The sequence below is a fragment of the Sinocyclocheilus rhinocerous genome, unplaced genomic scaffold (genome assembly GCF_001515625.1).
Source record: "Sinocyclocheilus rhinocerous isolate Xijiao unplaced genomic scaffold, SAMN03320098_v1.1 scaffold1988, whole genome shotgun sequence".
Lineage (NCBI taxonomy): Eukaryota > Metazoa > Chordata > Actinopteri > Cypriniformes > Cyprinidae > Sinocyclocheilus > Sinocyclocheilus rhinocerous.
In genome coordinates this window covers 52389-57924 of record NW_015658741.1, presented here as the reverse complement: position 1 = coordinate 57924, position 5536 = coordinate 52389, and the positions used below count along the sequence as shown (strand labels likewise).

Genomic DNA, 5536 nt, shown 5'->3' with positions numbered 1-5536 from the left:
TTTTTTTTAAACGAAGGGGTTTCCCTGACAAATCCAGCAAAAAGAAAGAAACCGCTTTTCTTACCTTTTTTCCTGCTTTTTGGAAACTCCTGCGCTGGGTGGCTCGCCAATGTAAGAAAAAGTGAAGACGTCGAAGATCTTGATGAAGAATATCTTTTATTACAGAATAATAGTGACAACGTACATGTAGTACCTTGGGTTCAACGGAGTCAGACTTGAACCCCGAACATCCTAAGCTCAATCATTTTATACTGTACTACGTTCATCTTCCCGCTCAACATGTAAATTAAGTTTCGTTTTAAATGTAAATTGCGGATGACAATGAAAGTGATAGCCTTCCGTTCCCACATCTTCGGTAGACTCAAGTGGGAACAACCAAATGTTAAGGTGATAAGATTAAACAGAATCCATAGCAGTTATTTCATGTACCCTTTTGGTCAGCAGATGGTTCTTGACGGCCTGCTGCTGCTCCCACGCTATAAGTGACAAATTATCGCTCCGGAGGTACTATTTACATATGATTAAGATCGGAAAGAACTATCTATATGATAATTAAGCTCTTTGTAGAGAAAGGAGCATAGTTTAATACACAATTTGGAGTGGAAGCTGGGTCGAGGCAGACTATAATTACTTACAACAACCATTTGAGTCATCCAATATAACATTGCATGCTCAGATATCAGAATTACATTGATCTTTTTCTGAGTTAAATTGGATTAAAAATGTAGCTTTTATTGGCCATTTCGTTCTTTCACTTATACAGTAAGACAGCAGTGACTTTAAGAGGAACCATCATTAATCTTAGGGAATACTGGACACACTGTATGCGCCTGTGTCACTGATTAGCAAACTCATCTGTATTTTCCCTGTCTGTGGCTTCACCTCCTACTGAATTTGATGGATCTTTCTCTTCCTCAGCCGTCCGGTGGAGCAGAATTGTCAGCGTGAGGCCCACCATGTGAGGCCCAGATGGGAGAAGTGGAAACTATCACCTTAGACACAACGGTAGTCTTCTTTCTAAAGGATCTTTAAAAGCAGACTGAGGGCTTTACTTTGAACACTTGAAGTGATGGACGTTTTGACTGAAATGCCTGTAATACTCTGAGAAAACGAGAAATGGAGCGAAAAATGATCTTGAAACCTCATTAAAATAAATTTGTGTTTGTATTTGTATTGCATTGCAAAGTCGAAGCTAGCGCGCCATAATGTCATAGTAATTATATTTCACAAATGTGTGATTTATTTGCCAATATAATTAAGTTTCGTTTTAGATGAAAATTGCGGATGTCAATGAAAGTGATAGCCTTCCGTTCCCACATCTTCGGTAGACTCAAGTGTTCCAACCAAATGTTAAGGTGATAAGATTAAACAGAATCCATAGCAGTTATTTCATGTACCCTTTTGGTCAGAAGATGGTTCTTGACGACCTGCTGCTTCTCCCACGCTATAAGTGACAAATTATCGCTCTGGAGGTACTATTTACATATGATTAAGATCGGAAAGAACTATCTATATGATAATTAAGCTCTTTGTAGAGAAAGGAGCATAGTTTAATACACAATTTGGAGTGGAAGTTGGGTCGAGGCAGACTATAATTTCTTACAAAGCTATCCCAGTGTTAACAGTATGGATATAGTGGAACGAGAAAACGTGAATGTTTCCAATGCTGTCATGGCATAACACTGAGTGAATCTGACCAAAACTTAGAAGCATGGCTTGTACGGTATGGCAGCATTAGTCGTAATCTGCTTATTGATGACCCAACATCTGAATTTCATCGGCAGGCTATAATAGAGTTTGCACATAGCTCTGCAATGAAAAACCTGAAGCCTCTGTTGTCTTTAAGTATTGTTAGCACGTCAAATGCAGATGTCATATTCACTGTGCATGCCCTAAGCAGTGTATACTCACCTGTAGTTAAAGATGATGCTACTAAGGGCTATCTGGCAAAATTGAAAGCCATTGCTAATGCTACTGGCAAATATTTTGAAGAAGTGCTTCAAGAGGAGTTAGTAAAGATGAGGTCAGTTGGCCCTACCACTGAACAGTTGCCCAGCTGTCATGTAGCGGACTCCCAAACTCGGGGACTCAGCACTAACCAGTTCATTCAATGACCGTGGCTCACCCGCCACATCACAGAGAATGGGAGAAAGTAGAGATGGAACTTTCTCACCAAACGTTTCTCCATTGCTGGGTGTTGAATGCCAGAAAACTCAAAACCTGTCCAAGGAGAATGAGATGAATACTGTACCTAATACTGGTGGAATTAACAACCCTTCAGCCACAGGGATGCCGCATCCAGTTCTGACTATGGATATGATAGATCCTCCTGGTGTGCAAAGAGTCGTGGTTGAGCACGTTGTGAGGACAAGTGATGTGACAGCCCAGCATACTTCCCTAAGTCTCAGATCTTTCTCAGGGAAAATTCCACGTCCACCCAATGAACCAGACTTCGAAACATGGCGAGCAAGTGTGGAATTCCTACTGGATGATCCATCTGTTTCAGACTTGTCTCGTACAAGAAGAATTCTAGACAGCTTGCTTCCACCTGCTGCTGACGTAATTAAACATGTTAGCCCACAATCATCGCCCTCAGTATATTTAGAGTTGCTGGAATCAGTGTATGGATCAGTGGAGGATGGGGAAGTGCTGCTGGTTCATGACGACGTTGCAGAATCAGGGAGAAAAGCCTTCCAGCTACTTGCATCGATTACAAGTGATGTTAAGTGCAGCGGTGAGGAGAGGTGGCATTGCAGAGAGGGAGAGCGATCGGTGTTTGTTGAAGCAGTTCTGTCGCGGGTGCTGGGATAACGGCTTAATTGTCAGTCTTCAGCTGGAAGGGAGAAAGAATAACCCACCTTCTTTCGCTGAACTAGTAGTGTCTGTCAGAGCGGAGAAAGGCAGGCAAGCTTCAAAGGAGGATCGGATGAGGAGTCTTTTTTTAGGATGACTAAACAAGGTCTAGCCCCTTCTAAGTCACGAGCTGCAGTTCATCAGTTGTCTGCTCACTCACATGAGGTAGCCAGTGGAGCAGCCCCTGAAACAGACTCCATGAGAAAACAAATATCAGAAATTCATAACCAACTTGCCTTTATGCAATCATTGACTCACCAGAAGTGCCAGCCCTCTTGTTCCAAAGTGGTGGATGTGACTTCGCTGAAAAAAGAACTGACTGAACTACGAGCCCAGGTTCAAGCTGTGGAAGCTGCAGTTTCCCCAAAGGTCCAGAACAGAAGCTCAGAAGCTGAGGAAATTGATGAAGTCCACAAGCGAACACAGATCTCTAAAACATCAGACGCGCTGGCTGAGAGCGCTTTTGATATGGAGAAGCGCATCTCTGCCAGAGCGCCTGTTTGCGCGTCTATTGCGCAATCTGGACAAAACGCTATATATCTCACCGATGGAAGCATGCAGAAATGTGAAAATGGTCTTGTTTGAAAGAAGAGATCCTAATCTAAAAGATAATATAGAGTATATAGATATTTGTGGCTGTTTGCGGCTGACTGAAGCAGTGCTACGAGTATAAATGTAAATTCGCTCAGAGGTGACAAAATTTTAAATCGCGATTCTATCGAAGATCATCCGATCTGTGATTGTCACACAATGAAATAATCTACATCGTCAAATTCCTGAGAATGAGAGCTTTCTTGTGATATATGACTTGACTCTTTTGTGAAAAATATATAAAATACACATTCTTCGTAAAAATTATTCGCAATGGTTAGGCGGAAATTCGTGTGTGGGAAAAAACCAAAAGTAATGGTATTCTTTGTAAAGAAGACACTCCAAGCTTTCAAATGAACCCATATATGGGCTGATACCATATAAGGAAGGCTATGTAAATGAAGCATAAACATTTTTAACGCGATTTTGGACCCGTATCTGGGTCCGCAGAGTTTAACTGGTTTTAACAAGACAGGTTGCAAAGTTAAAAGCCCAATTAACTGTCTCAGAATCACAGAAACATCAGCCAGGAAGAACATCCGGGTTCAGGAGCCCTTCTGCTATGTCACAGCCCAAGCAGTCTAGACAGGAAGAGAGTAAACCAGTCAGTACTGATGGATTGACCTTGGCTCGACCTCGTCCAGGCTACTGCTTTCGCTGCGGAGAAGACAGTCATATCGCCATAAATTGTGAAAATGATCCAAATCCTGCCAAAGTAGAAAGCAAACAACGTCAGCTGAGGGAGAAACAGGCTCATTGGGACCTGAAAAATAGAGTTGCATCCCCACGGTTAAACTCCAATCAGTCTCTGTAGCAGGGTGTACAGAAACTGAGGAAAGACCCACATGCCCTAACAAACTTAGAGGAGTATTCAACAAGTGTTGTGAAGAAGTAATGCAGAGAAAATTACCAATAGGATTGGTTGGAATGAAGTGTACTGCCCAGTTGTTTGTTGAAGGAACTTTGAATTGTTTGCTAGATACAGGTTCCCAAGTAACCACCATTCCACTTTCCTTTTACCACAATCATCTATCTAATCACCCTATGAAGTCACTTGAGTCTTTACTAGAAGTGGAGGGAGCAAATGGGCAGTCAGTTCCCTACTTAGGAAATGTCAGAGTGAGCTCTACAATAGCCTAAGGAGTTCTTGGGAGTAAAAGCAGAATTTACCACATTAGCTCTAGTGGTCCCTGATTTGATGAACATGCCCCAAGTCCTTGTGGGAACCAATTCCCTGGATGCTCTTTATGCGAACCATGCTCAAGAAAGCCCAGGAAACCTCAACCCAGCTTTTAATGGATATCGAGCAGTACTCAAAATTCTGGATGTCAGACACAAGTAAATGAGCACTGAAGTTCTGGGATGTGTAACGTTGAAGGGAACTACTCCTAAAATTCTGTCAGCAGGGAGTGTAGCTGTTCTTGATGGAGTTGTTCATCTAAGTCGCCGTTCTCCAGAAAAACACTAGGGCAGCCAGGAATGTCTTCTATGCCAGGCGGATTATTAGTGGCTAACGGACTATACACTTTGCCTGCTAAATGCTCTTATAGTTTACCTGTAGTGGTGAGAAATGACACCCAGACTGACATTGCTGTTCCACCAAAAGCTGTGATCGCTGAAATGTATGCAGTTCAGTGCGTGATTGAGACACAGCCAAGACATGATGCTCCTCAGACTCAATTGAACTCTGGCAGCTCACAGATAAAATTTTATTTTGGTAATTCCCCTTTACCAGCAGAGTGGAGGACCCGAATATCAGCTTTATTGAACACGATGCCTGAGGTGTTTGCCTTACATGACATGGATTATGGTCATACGGATAAAGTGAGACATCACATCAAACTTAGTGATGAAACTCCTTTTAAGCATCGAGCTAGGCCCATTCACCCACAGGATGTCGATGCTGTTCGCAAACACCTGCAAGACTTGTTGGCTGCCGGAATTATTAGATAATCTGAGTCTCCCTTTGCCTCCCCTATAGTGGTGGTGAGGAAGAAGGATAATTCTATACGTCTTTGCATCAACTTCAGAAAACTTAACTCACAAACTTTAAAGGACGCCTATGCGCTTCCCAACTTGGAAGAGGTGTTTT

At 42.4% G+C, this 5536-nt stretch overlaps 1 long non-coding RNA gene across 1 annotated transcript in view; it reads left to right on the top strand.

Annotated features, from left to right (window-relative positions):
- LOC107722864 (uncharacterized) overlaps positions 1-2931 on the top strand; it is an 18801-nt gene extending 15870 nt beyond the window's left edge. The window contains exon 3 of the long non-coding RNA XR_001637852.1: positions 2921-2931. This is a non-coding gene — a long non-coding RNA (uncharacterized LOC107722864). The remainder of the gene's footprint in view (positions 1-2920) is intronic.
- Positions 2932-5536: the final 2605 nt, after the last annotated feature.